This window comes from Mizuhopecten yessoensis, unplaced genomic scaffold (assembly GCF_002113885.1).
Source record: "Mizuhopecten yessoensis strain PY_sf001 unplaced genomic scaffold, ASM211388v2 scaffold10933, whole genome shotgun sequence".
Lineage (NCBI taxonomy): Eukaryota > Metazoa > Mollusca > Bivalvia > Pectinida > Pectinidae > Mizuhopecten > Mizuhopecten yessoensis.
The window spans coordinates 847,357-861,549 of NW_018408794.1; the positions used below are offsets into that span (position 1 = coordinate 847,357).

A 14,193-nucleotide genomic window follows, 5' to 3' on the forward strand; every position below is an offset into this window, starting at 1 on the left:
AAGGTCATTTATTTGAACAAACTTTGTAGCCCTTCATCTCAGCATGCTACTGGCCAAATATCATTACCCTGGGCATTTTGGTTATTCAGAAGAAGATGTTTAAAGTTTTTTAAGACAATTGACCCCTGCGACCTTGAAAATGGGTGAAGGTCATTAATTTTAACAAACTTTGTAGCCCTTCATCCCAGTTTGCTTCTGACCAAATATCGACACCCAGGCCTTTCGGTTATTAAGAAGAAGTCGTTTAAAGTTTTTAACATATTTTACGCATGTGACCTTGAATATGGGTGAAGGTCATTTATTTGAACAAACTTTGTAGCCCTTCATCTCAGCATGCTACTGGCCAAATATCATTACCCTGGGCATTTTGGTTATTCAGAAGAAGATGTTTAAAGTTTTTTAAGACAATTGACCCCTGCGACCTTGAAAATGGGTGAAGGTCATTAATTTTAACAAACTTTGTAGCCCTTCATCCCAGTTTGCTTCTGACCAAATATCGACACCCAGGCCTTTCGGTTATTAAGAAGAAGTCGTTTAAAGTTTTTAACATATTTTACGCATGTGACCTTGAATATGGGTGAAGGTCATTTATTTGAACAAACTTTGTAGCCCTTCATCTCAGCATGCTACTGGCCAAATATCATTACCCTGGGCATTTTGGTTATTCAGAAGAAGATGTTTAAAGTTTTTTAAGACAATTGACCCCTGTGACCTTGAAAATGGGTGAAGGTTATTCATTTTAAAAAACTTTGTAGCCCTTTATCTCAGCATGCTACTGGCCAAATATCATTACCCTGGGCATTTTGGTTATTGAGAAGAAGTTGTTTAAAGTTTTTAACATATTTGACCACTGTGACCTTGAATATGGGAGAAGGTCATTCATTTGTACAAACTTTGTAGCCCTTCATCTCAGCATGCTACTGGCCAAATATCATCACCCTGGGCATTTTGGTTATTGAGAAGAAGTTGTTTAAGGTTTTTAACATATTTGACCCCTGTGACCTTGAATATGGGTGAAGGTCATTCATTTGAACAAACTTTGTAGCCCTTCATCCCAGTTTGCTTCTGACCAAATATCGACACCCTAGGCCTTTTTGTTATTAAGAAGAAGTCGTTTAAAGTAAAATATTGACATAGGACGACGGACGTCGGACGGACGGACGACGTACGCCGCACCACGGCATAAGCTCACTTGGCACTTCGTGCCAGGTGAGCTAAAAAACTTGTCTCAGCCAATCAGAGGCCAGTTCAGCCATCTTTGATTTTCAGATTAGCATGAAAAGTAACAACACTTTGTCAGAATTTCATAATTATACACCAAACACCTGATATAATTTAAAGTCAATCTCTTCAGTATTTCTTAAGAAGTCAAAATTATGTTCACAATTGTTAATGGACGATGTATGCAGGACAATATCAATATCAATATATAATCCCTGTTTTGAAAACATGTTTTCAACAATGGTGACTTCATAAATGTATCTAACCTCTCTTTATTTGGATGTAGACAATAAATTCTTCACTGGTGGTGCCCCTGCAGAATCAAGGTTTTCTTTGCTGTCTTCTACTAGAAAACCAAAATTAATCTGCAGCCCCCAATGCAACTCTTGGAATATTTTTTTGTTTCAAGTGTTCAAATGAAGAACTTGATGCTATTGTACTATAGTGTAAACTAAAGTAAATTTACTAACTAGATATCTTGTACACAAGCTTTTCACTTCATGTTTTTTTCAAGTTTTACTTTTTACCCTTTCGCCTTGACTATAATGACAATAATCACTTGATTTTTCTAAACTAAATATAGAGTGTAAATATACTTAAATCTGTTCAAGGGGTTCATGAGAAATCATCTACACAAGCTTTTTACTTCAAAAGTTGGTCAAGTGTGACCATTCAACCTTGAGCGCCAGCGGTGACCAACAAAATCTAATCATGTGTAAACTTGATCATATCATTCCACAGACACCTACGCACATGCACCGACAAAGTGAATTCTATATACCACTCTTCGCTAAGTAGGGGAGTTAAAACAGCAACCACCAAATTGGAATGTTCTGTTGAATTTGCAAACAATTATTACACAGTATGGATTTTATTGAATGGATAGCATATACGTACGTAGTAATTGATACCATACAATCCAGTTAAATCAAAGACATAGTTATATCAAGTTATATCATGGTGTGGCAGATTTTATTTGTACATAGGATTATGGTCTCCTTCTAGCTTCGAGCTAGAGGGAATTTCCCTTTAGCTCAGTGGTAGAGCGTACGACTAGGAACCTGGAGATCGAGGCGGAGAGTTTGATCCCTGGTGGAAGCACACTATTCTCTTTCCTGTTACAACAGCATAAATTCAATCCAGACTGCTGCAGATACTCTTTATTATACCACAACCTTGACCTTGAGCATAGAACCCTAAAACATGATCTCATTCAAAAACTTTGAGATACTAAACAATTTTATCAAGTTTCATGAAATTCGGTTCAGTTGCTAGGATGATGACAAAAACCTTAATATACATACATACCTATAGAAAGAATGCTATATTTCCTAAACCTTTTGTGGTGGCAGGATGACAAGTTGATGCTGTGTCGATTACTGATTTTTGAAATATAACAATGTCATGTGTTTTGATATTATATAATTGATCCATTAGTCGATTTAGCGGAATAGTTAGTATATCCCTAATAACAATGTCATGTGTTTTGATATTATATAATTGATCCATTAGTCGATTTAGCGGAATAGTTAGTATATCCCTAAAGTACACATGGAAAGTTTTGTAAGAAAGCTTGTCGGTGGCATCGTTTCAAGAATGGAATACTTAAAACTCCTTACATAAATACAGTTTGGATGTATGGTATTAAAGCTGAACGAAAAACAAATTGAGCAATGGCCAAACTGTTTGCTTGCTCTGTTATTTCAAATATATTTGTACATTGATCAAGACATTAATAGTAAACTATAGAAACAATGGAAACAAGAAAGATTGCAACACTGGCGATTTAAAAGCAGCAGAAGCCCCTGAAAGCTCTGCCATGCTTTCGTTGTTCTGTGTATTATGGAAGAGTGCTCAAAGGGCAGTAACTTGTCTCTTTTATGTAATTTAAGGTACTGTTATCAATGTTATAAATATAGATCAATAAAGTAGTATTGTTATATTGTTACAGTACAATTACTCGGGCATCTTACAACATGATTCCTTTCAGTATCTCTGTAAACGTGTGTTTGTATGACGGAAGTAGTATAGATGTTCTTATTGTTATGTGTTTGAATTTCTAACAGCTCATTTATAGTGCCAACCACTTTAACAACTACTGTTCAGAAACAGTAATATCCCATCCAAACCATATTATACTCTATCCTTCAAGCTTTGTTAAAGATGTCAGTCACAGGTGCTCCCAACAACAGGGGCGAATCCATATCACACACCCGAGTGTGCTCTATACCTCCTGGTTGACAGAGCTACATCTTCACAATAATCTTTCTTTTTATCAATACCCACACAGGTATTTTAAATTCTCACTTTCTGCCTTTAATTTATTCCAGAAATTCATGGCTCACAGCATCCTCTGATAATGCAATTTTGTACATAAAGGACCATACTGTTGTGATTTTCCTTTGTTCAAGTATATTGCAAAAAAATCACGTTTTCTCCATGAATTTCACAGCCCATTCAACTGCAGTCTCAGTCTGCACAATAACAACATTCCAGACTGCTCAGTGTATTACATGTCTCAGACTGCTAGGTGTATTACATGTCTCAGACTGCTCGGTGTATTACGTCTCAGACTGCTCGGTGTAGTACATGTCTCAGACTGCTCGGTGTATTACATGTCTCAGACTGCTCGGTGTATTACATTTCTCAGACTGCTCGGTGTATTACATGTCTCAGACAGAAGGTTTAATCAACTATACCTTTCTTTCTTTACTTAAAGGTAAGCAACAAATGCACCGAGTGTCTACCCACAAAAATGAAAATAACCTTTTTTCTTGTTGCGGTCTATAAAGCATTGTTATCTTAATTTTACACATATGTTATACCTAGAACTGTCACCAAAAAAATGACAAAGACTTATATAATACCTATGTCATGTGCCAAGAACTATAGAACAAAGAACATCTTAAGGGGCATAACTCTGCAAATAGACAAGGTAGCACATACATTTGTATTTATATTTATACACTTTACATTCCCTTGCAGTAAAGGTTCTGTATCTTTAAAATTGGTGCTGTACATTGGGAGGACAAGTGCGAACAATTTTTTAGAAAAGGGGCAAACCGTAATAAATATCAGTGACATGATGCCAATTCATATACTTTATTCCTACCCCTTTGATGTATGGTTTTTGTTTACTAAGCATCCTACAAATTAGTTCTGAGAATTTAGAAGTAGTACGGTTAAAAATATCTTTAAACAAAGGGGAACACCTACTTAAACTCAAGAGGTAACTCTTTATTTGTATCCTTTCTATGTAAGAGTTGTGCGTACCAAGTATCATTCAAATCTGTGCAGGACTTAAGGAGTACTGGGAATTGTAAATATGTATTTAAATTTTTCATTATACATTTAACGACACATCACCAACTACATGTAGTAGTAAACTAATACTGAATTGGAGCTGCAAGGGAGTCAGTTATTCATAATAAAAAAAAGCAGCAAATAGCAGGAAATGTCTTCAACAGAATTTCCACAGGAACACATTGGATTTTCAACAATATTTCTGATTAAGTGATATATATGACATCGTCTTGATCATGATCCTACATAACAATATCAGAGGAGCGTTACCTCAAGTTTATGTCTAGATAGGCTTTGAAGTTTGTGGCGACTAGGATTGTTACAATTGAAATATTATTCCAAAGAGAAATAACTGAGTGTGGCAATGATTTATGATAAAACTTGGTAATGCATCTGATACCTGCAAGATGGTCACCATGCCTAGTGCTGTAGTTATGTAGAAGTGCTAGGAGGTAAAAGTGGTTGCCATGCCTAGTGTTGTAGTTATGTAGAAGTGTTAGGGGGTAAAAGTGGTTACCATGCCTAGTGCTGTAGTTATGTAGAAGTGCTAGGAGGTAAAAGTGGTTACCATGCCTAGTGCTGTAGTTATGTAGAAGTGCTAGGAGGTAAAAGTGGTTACCATGCCTAGTGCTGTAGTTATGTAGAAGTGCTAGGAGGTAAAAGTGGTTACCATGCCTAGTGCTGTAGTTATGTAGAAGTGCTAGGAGGTAAAAGTGGTTACCATGCCTAGTGCTGTAGTTATGTAGAAGTGCTAGGAGGTAAAAGTGGTTACCATGCCTAGTGCTGTAGTTATGTAGAAGTGCTAGGAGGTAAAAGTGGTTACCATGCCTAGTGCTGTAGTTATGTAGAAGTGCTAGGAGGTAAAAGTGGTTACCATGCCTAGTGCTGTAGTTATGTAGAAGTGCTAGGAGGTAAAAGTGGTTACCATGCCTAGTGCTGTAGTTATGTAGAAGTGCTAGGAGGTAAAAGTGGTTACCATGCCTAGTGCTGTAGTTATGTAGAAGTGCTAGGAGGTAAAAGTGGTTACCATGCCTAGTGCTGTAGTTATGTAGAAGTGCTAGGAGGTAAAAGTGGTTACCATGCCTAGTGCTGTAGTTATGTAGAAGTGCTAGGAGGTAAAAGTGGTTACCATGCCTAGTGCTGTAGTTATGTAGAAGTGCTAGGAGGTAAAAGTGGTTACCATGCCTAGTGCTGTAGTTATGTAGAAGTGCTAGGAGGTAAAAGTGGTTACCATGCCTAGTGCTGTAGTTATGTAGAAGTGCTAGGAGGTAAAAGTGGTTACCATGCCTAGTGCTGTAGTTATGTAGAAGTGCTAGGAGGTAAAAGTGGTTACCATGCCTAGTGCTGTAGTTATGTAGAAGTGCTAGGAGGTAAAAGTGGTTACCATGCCTAGTGCTGTAGTTATGTAGAAGTGCTAGGAGGTAAAAGTGGTTACCATGCCTAGTGCTGTAGTTATGTAGAAGTGCTAGGAGGTAAAAGTGGTTACCATGCCTAGTGCTGTAGTTATGTAGAAGTGCTAGGAGGTAAAAGTGGTTACCATGCCTAGTGCTGTAGTTATGTAGAAGTGCTAGGAGGTAAAAGTGGTTACCATGCCTAGTGCTGTAGTTATGTAGAAGTGCTAGGAGGTAAAAGTGGTTACCATGCCTAGTGCTGTAGTTATGTAGAAGTGCTAGGAGGTAAAAGTGGTTACCATGCCTAGTGCTGTAGTTATGTAGAAGTGCTAGGAGGTAAAAGTGGTTACCATGCCTAGTGCTGTAGTTATGTAGAAGTGCTAGGAGGTAAAAGTGGTTACCATGCCTAGTGCTGTAGTTATGTAGAAGTGCTAGGAGGTAAAAGCTAGGAAAGATAACCAAGAGTTAGAAAATGAAACATTTCCGGCCAGGTGAGCTAAAAACATATAAAGCCTTGCAACACATTGAAACAATAAAGCCTGCCAAGAGGTGAATAATATCCATACAATGAATTTAAAACCCCTTTTAAAGTTTTAAAACAGACTGATCTCAATGTCAAGAGGTACACCAATAAAAATCCTACTACCTTTCAAACTCTCAACTGAACCCCTAATTTCACCGTGAATACTAGGGTCATATTGCCCAAGTCCTGTTCCTTTATGTGTGTTATTTTAAATCTGATTGTCGATTTATTAACATTCCTAGACAGTGTCATCACCGGTACAGTAACCCATTCTTTAGCAGGCACAAGTTTTTCCAAGACCAAGAGGACCAACTGATTCCTATAAATATCCCAACTGTTATTGATTACACTATGACTATCTTGTCACAGCACAAAACATTTAACTTTCAGCATAACATATTTCAGACTTAAGAAGAACCTTTACATTGTCTTACCAAGTAATCCATTTTATAAATTAAACGAGCAGATACTGAAATATAGTGCCATTCCCATAAACAAATTTGTCAAACAAGGGAAGACTATACCTCAATCTTCAAATCTATAGCGATCAGGTTCAATCTTCATTGTTTACACACAGGATAGCTTTGGATTTCATCATTTTGAAATAATAAATAATACCAACAATAAACCTCTATATAATAATTCTAGTTAAATGTGGATACGTTTCTATATGTTTCTTCTTTCAGTGTTCAGTATTATGGATACAGTTGTGAGGGACCACAACAATGTCTAACCACATTTCACGGCTTTAATCTGTAGTTGACTGGTTTCTTCACATTAAATGTGTCATCAAAACCTTTTCTTTCAAATTCCTCTTACACTACAATTATTTCAAACAATGAATTTGACAAAGAATTTGTTGTCAAATTCATTGTAACATTACGACTAATAGTGTTAAATTCTTACCTTAGTATGTTTCTCAGTTTGTTTCCACTCAAATCAATGCGTTAGTACTGTAGCGTTCTGCCTGAAAAACATCAAAAATAGATGAGTGGAATCCTCGTAAAGATTGTGGTGTGTCTCAAGTACAAATACCAGAACCATTAATTTTTGTAAGCAGATCCAAATTTACCTTGTAATATGTATACCCTCGTGTTGTATACCGGCTTGTTAGTCCTATATTGTACACCTGTAATGGTAGCTAGTTTACAGGTAACTGGTATTTATACACATCAGGGATTCCCCTCAACAAATATAATACACTATTGATAACCTTAAGGTGGCTCATCGTTGCCTTTTTTCTATTGTATTTTAAAGGTCCGTGCTCCATGGATTTGCTGTCATTCAAATTTCACAATAGAGATTATTTGCTAGTTTCTCTTTTAAAAAGGTGGCTTATACACTCGAGTACGTCCTTTCTCAATCATATTTGAATATACATGTATGGATTATAGGTAAGCCATAATAGCTGTCCACAAAGGTTGCCACACCGGTGCTCTCTTTCTTAGTGTAGAAGTATCAGAAATGCCCACTTTGTATATAGAGCAGTGGCTTTTCACCAAGGCGGCCGGGATTCCATTCCTCGATTGGATGTGAAAAGGTATTGGGTCACCTGCCAACTCATGTTGGTGTTCTTCAGGTACCCTGCTGGTTTCCTCCCATATTATAACACTCAGAGCGCCAACAAGAGTGATTAATATAAGTTGAAGTAAAATAAAGTTTATATTAAGGGTCATATACTATCTAGTTGTACCATATAAGATCTCACAACATGAACACAAAAGTTTGACCTAGTCCAGACTAACCTGGTCACACTGCTCTGACAAAAACCTGGTCTGAGGTGCCTTCAAGGTCTGATAACAAGCTAGTCTGAGGTGCCTTCAAGGTCTGACACCAAGCTAGTCTGAGGTGTCTTCCAGGGATGACAACAAGCTAGTCTGTGGTCCTTCCAAGGTCTGACAACAAGCTAGTCCGAGGTGCCTTCAAGGGATGACAACAAGCTAGTCTGAGGTGCCTTCAAGGCTTGACAACAAGATAGTCTGAGGTGCCTTCAAGGCTTGACAACAAGCTAGTCTGAGGTGCCTTCAAGGTCTGACAACAAGCTAGTCTGTGGTCCTTCCAAGGTCTGACAACAAGCTAGCCTGAGGTGCCTTCAAGGTCTGACACCAAGCTAGTCTGAGGTGCCTTCAAGGGATAACAACAAGCTAGTCTGAGGTGCCTTCAAGGGATGACAACAAGCGAGTCTGAGGTGCCTTCAAGGGATGACAACAAGCTAGCCTGAAGTGCCTTTAAGGTCTGACAACAAGCTAGTCTGGGGTGCCTTCAAGGTCTGACAACTCTCTACTCTGAGGTGCCTTCAAGGTCTGACAACAAGCTAGTCTGAGGTGCCTTCAAGGGATGACAACAAGCTAGTCTTAGGTGCCTTCAAGGGATGACAACAAGCTAGTCTTAGGTGCCTTCTAGGGATGACAACAAGCTAGTCTGGGGTGCCTTCAAGGTCTGACAACAGTTTAGTCTGATGTGTCTTTAAGGTCTGACAACAGTCTACTCTGTGGTCCTTCCAAGGTCTGACAACAAGCTAGCCTGAGGTGCCTTCAAGGTCTGACACCAAGCTAGTCTGAGGTGCCTTCAAGGGATAACAACAAGCTAGTCTGAAGTGCCTTCAAGGGATGACAACAAGCGAGTCTGAGGTGCCTTCAAGGGATGACAACAAGCTAGTCTGAGGTGCCTTCAAAGGATGACAACAAGCTAGCCTGAAGTGCCTTTAAGGTCTGACAACAAGCTAGTCTGGGGTGCCTTCAAGGTCTGACAACTCTCTACTCTGAGGTGCCTTCAAGGTCTGACAACAAGCTAGTCTTAGGTGCCTTCAAGGGATGACAACAAGCTAGTCTTAGGTGCCTTCTAGGGATGACAACAAGCTAGTCTGGGGTGCCTTCAAGGTCTGACAACAGTTTAGTCTGATGTGTCTTTAAGGTCTGACAACAGTCTACTCTGAGGTGCCTTCAAGGTCTGACAACAAACTAGTCTGAGGTGCCGAAGGGATGCACTAGCTGAGTGTTGCTATTGGGCAGAAGATTAAAGATTGTCTCTTTAATAGGTGTCCCCAATGACAAACTAAAGAAGAAAACATATTTTGAAGGGGTGTCTGTGATTATAATATGATACAAAAGTCGATTTCTTTTGAAGAGGGTGAAAATAACCAACATGAAATGAACAAAATTTAATCAAAAACAATTTTCTGAGTGTAAAACTGCAGCTGGGCTTGACCGTGATTCGAACCCTGGACTTCAGCATGTTGTACTATCTGAAATGAACTGATCAGCGGAAGTGTCCTGGCTGGACTGTGCTACTGTTGTATCCAAATGGTAGTTAAGGGGAGGTAACTTTATATAGTGCAGCGGGTCAAAATCATTTAATGCATAAAAATCTAACATTTTTGGTAAGATCACCCCAACACATTCTACTTTTCCACATACACGTCGGCAAACAATTAAATATGCCTACAACATACATGTACACACATGTACATACAGGGAATACACACACTGGCTGTTACAATGGAGGTATTAACTTTCCTTTATCACCGTCATAGGTTCTCAAAGAATCAATACAACTCTTTCATGGTGCATGCCCCATGTAAACACTCATAACTTCTATTGACCTTTATAACCTTCAGTTTAGCCCTCACGGTCAAGACCTTACATACAATTAATTATAAAGCAACAAGCATGTTCTGAGTTTGATTTTTTTTACTTATATATTAGCTATTTCCATGCATTTTCTACTCAAAAAACACCCATTTAAGTACATCTAACGGTTGGTTAAGAACATCAGCTCGGCCTCGAATTTACTATGGATGAAAGGATTAAAATGAAGGTTTTGTTTTTAGTTAATGATACAATTTGGTATTCAAACAATTTTGTTGAATTGTGAATCTATAGAAATTTCATTTTAAAACTTTGGTGATGGATAGTGGATTAACACCAAAATCTTGCTCATATTGATCACTGTGACAGAACATGCTTAAACAGTAAATTTATTACAATTTCAACTGTGGCAGAGCTAGATTGAGTCAATGGACAGTGACCAGCAGCTCAGAGTTCAGAGGTCAGCATATATCAATTAGGCCTATGACATTTACTGGTTTACAAAGCCATTTGGTTGCTAGACTTATCAAATACAATTATTTAACCTGTTTTTGAGCAAAACATCTGTGGTTGCTATATATACATGTAGTACTGTAGTCCATTAAACAGGTGGTCACTTCAACCCATTAACTCATTCAACCCTGAAATTTCATAATTTACTTTTCTAACCTTTGAAATTGAAGAGTTCAAATGTGTTTTCAGGGGTGAATTAGCTTAATCAGTAATGTTCAAATGAATGAGAGAATTTGAAAATGTTCACTGAAGACAGTGAGTCACGAAATAGAGGTAGTCATTTAAGCTTGTTTTATTGTTTATTGCTCTATGAACCATAATTAAAACTAGCAAAGTTGGCCTTTAAATAAGTGTGTAAATATAATACTTTGTAAATATCTTCAACATGAAATAGTATATGCTAAGTTTGCATTATTTAGCTGAACAAGAGCTGTGACATGTGTTTAATGTTTACTAGGCCAGTGACCCTTGAAGGAGTATTCAAACAACATTTTTATGGTGTTTTTCAAATTCAATGGAACCTGTTCAAATAAAGGCCATGCACCTCGAGCTCCATCTATACAGCTAGTCATGACCTCACTGAAATCATAATGAGTTTAAAATAACAGTATCTCACACTAGGATTTAAGTTTCCCTCACAGTTGACCTTTTGTCAAAAGATTAATATAATATGTACATCTCTATGACATACCATATACATGACAACCTGATGTATGTGTAGCGGACAGGATTGGTTAACTGCTGGTGACCAGGACCCAGTTGTACAAACATTGGTCAACTTTAACCAGCAATTAGTGAAAATTCAAATTATTGCCAATAACAAACTACTAGACCTAAAAGTAAAAACAAACTTGATCTCACTTGTATCAAGCTTAAGCAATCTTAAGCAGTATTTCAAGTACAATATGTACTGTGTGTTTGATAATGGCAAGGGTCTGGGGATATCAGATTCTGGTTGTAAATACATTTTTGTATTGTCTTTAGGGTGACGGTGGGGGGCCGGGGGACTCAGGAATTAATATTAGGTGTTGCCCAAAATTTAAAGACAGATTTTGGCACTTATCTGGTACTAATATATTAGAATTGTAATAGCAGTTCTGCATGTATACTAATTTCTGCCAACTAGAACTTTTTTTTTTATAGGATTGGGACAATTATACTTTCACCGCCAAGCGGAGCAGGGGAAGATTTATTTTTTTAAGCTGTAGTACTTACCCGTTTCAAGCACTGCCGAGTACATACATAGAAAAGCAAGAATTTATTGGACATGATTTCCATTGACAAACAGATCGAGAGAGGCGTAGAATAGTTCTCAGAGTTTCCAAGTTATATTTCATAACGTAGAGTATTTATATTTTATGGCTGTAAAAAGTTGGGTTTTTTTAAATTGGTAAAAACATGGAATTTTGGTCAAAATGTTGATGTTTGTGTCAGGCCCTTAAAATGGACACTTTATATTTGCAACCGATGAGTCGAAAGACTTAAGGTCATAAAGAACTTGAGTTTGAACTTGACATGTTCAAGTAGTTTAGGCAAGCATTTTGTGTCATAAATATGAATTATGATTTAACTGTTATTCTTTTATTGAACAAGGGTAACACCCTTACAAATAATAAATCATGTATATTAAAAACAATTCTAATGAAAATGATTTCTGTCTACTCATATGGCATTTTTGCTCCAAAGCAAACACCCAGAAACTTGAAAGGGTACATTATAGAGCCCTCAAATTTGTATATCAAGATTTTAATTCCAGCTACGAAGATCTTTTAGAAAACGGTAACACTTGTACATTACAATTAAGTAGACTCAGACAAGTAGCTATTGAAAATTTTAAAATTTTAAATGGACAAAGCCCCTGTTATTTACAGGATTTTATTCATGTAAAAACATCATCTTATAATTTCAGATACAGTAAATTTTAGAAGTCCCTAGAAGCAGAACAGTTTAGTAATAAGGAACAAATAGTTTTAGTTTTTTAGCTGCCTCTACATGGAACTCACTTCCAGAGCATGTCAGACTATCTACTTCTTTTAATGATTTTAGGAAAATAATAAAAACTTGGAATGGTGAAAGTTGCCACTGTGCGATCTGCAGATGAGTTCCCTCCCTTTGCTACCTCTGCTGTTTTATCCATTCTGCTTCAATGCTTTTAGTTAGTCATTATGATTGTAAATGTGTATGTGTAAATAATTTGTATGTGCTACTTGTATTGCTTCGCTTTCATTTTGTGTAAATTGTATGTGCTGCTTATAATTCATCGTTTTATTTCTTGTAATTTCAATTCAAATCTGGTTTGTATGTTTTCTATGCAATCTGTGCTATTTATATATGCTTGTATTTATTTATATGTGCTGTAATTATGTAATTTAATGAAAGCATTGTGTGATAAGTGTGGTTTTCCAAAATGTTTTAAGTTATCTAGGAATATATAATTAATCATGACCATCAAGGATGCATGGGGCACCTTGTTTTGACTGTTTGCCAAAAAATTTAACCCGAATGTACATTTGTATGTGCCAAAAGTTATTCTCCTGAAATTTTCATTTTGGAACCACACTACGTATCTTTTATATGTTTATCAATGTGTGTTTAAACAATGTCATAGATTTGCCTGCTTGTTATGTTTTATATAATGCTACCTCCGTTTTTGTTTGTTATATAGTCGGTTGTAAAAGCCCTCCATAGGCTTGTGTTGCCTTGTTTAACCATGTACCGACTTTTAAATAACATTTACTTGAACTTGAACTTGATGTACACACCAAGCTTTTGTGCTAACATTGGTTATTAGTCACATAATGAAGTGATGCTAAGGTGGGTGCTTCATTGTCATTGAAAGTTTTGAAATTTATATTTTCTAATTGGCATAATAAATCACTCCTGGAGACCATGTATTCTTTAAACAACAGGTGAAAATACAGATATATCTATCATGAAATAGAGTCTACCTTTGACATAACACTTTACCTATATCCTTAATTCCAACAGATGGTATATGTATAGTCCTTTCCCAATGGACTGCAGGGTGATCACCACACCATGACATTAGAACAGTAAGATTAGGTAGAGTCAGTCCGGTGAACCTTGACCACTGATCATGACCTGACGGGTGGAGACCCTACTTGATTGATTGACAGGTTTTACGTCTGCAGTCTGCTGGATAATTTATAACTGAACTATTCGGTAGTGAAGCGGATGTAAAATTAATCAATCAATCAATTTACGTCGGCTTCACTACCGTATAGTTGGGTTATCCAGCAGACCCCACTGATATATACATGTATAGACATTGAAGGAAGTATAGTGGACTCATTGTTTGGGCAAAACCTTAGGCATACAAATGTATATAGATATGCAAACTGCTGGCAAGGGGAAGCCATAGAAAATCATAGTTCAAGGGATGGTTGATATTAGAAGGAAAACCCATATGAAATAGAGGTAATCTTCAACAAGGTTACCGCGAGCGGTATATAATACGCCCGTCACACATTGAATGAGCAGTTGTTTGTATGATTGAAATATATGAAGTATTTGTGAGTAATTGATATTAAAAGAGAAATCATTCAACATAACTGGTAGATCAATGAGTGCAATACAACATCATGGAACGCATGCATCGCATTAATGAAACCAAGGGTAATAACTCCAGTAATTA

General features: G+C 37.1%; 1 protein-coding gene across 1 annotated transcript in view; it reads right to left on the reverse strand.

Annotated features, from left to right (window-relative positions):
- The window catches only part of LOC110463822 (sodium- and chloride-dependent GABA transporter ine-like), a 66,315-nt gene extending 58,718 nt beyond the window's left edge, over positions 1-7,597 (reverse strand). Inside the window, exons 1-2 of the mRNA XM_021518705.1 lie at positions 7,511-7,597; positions 7,345-7,405 (exon numbers count right to left, since the gene is read on the reverse strand). The gene's annotated coding sequence lies outside the window, so the exon portion shown is untranslated. The remainder of the gene's footprint in view (positions 1-7,344; positions 7,406-7,510) is intronic.
- Positions 7,598-14,193: the final 6,596 nt, after the last annotated feature.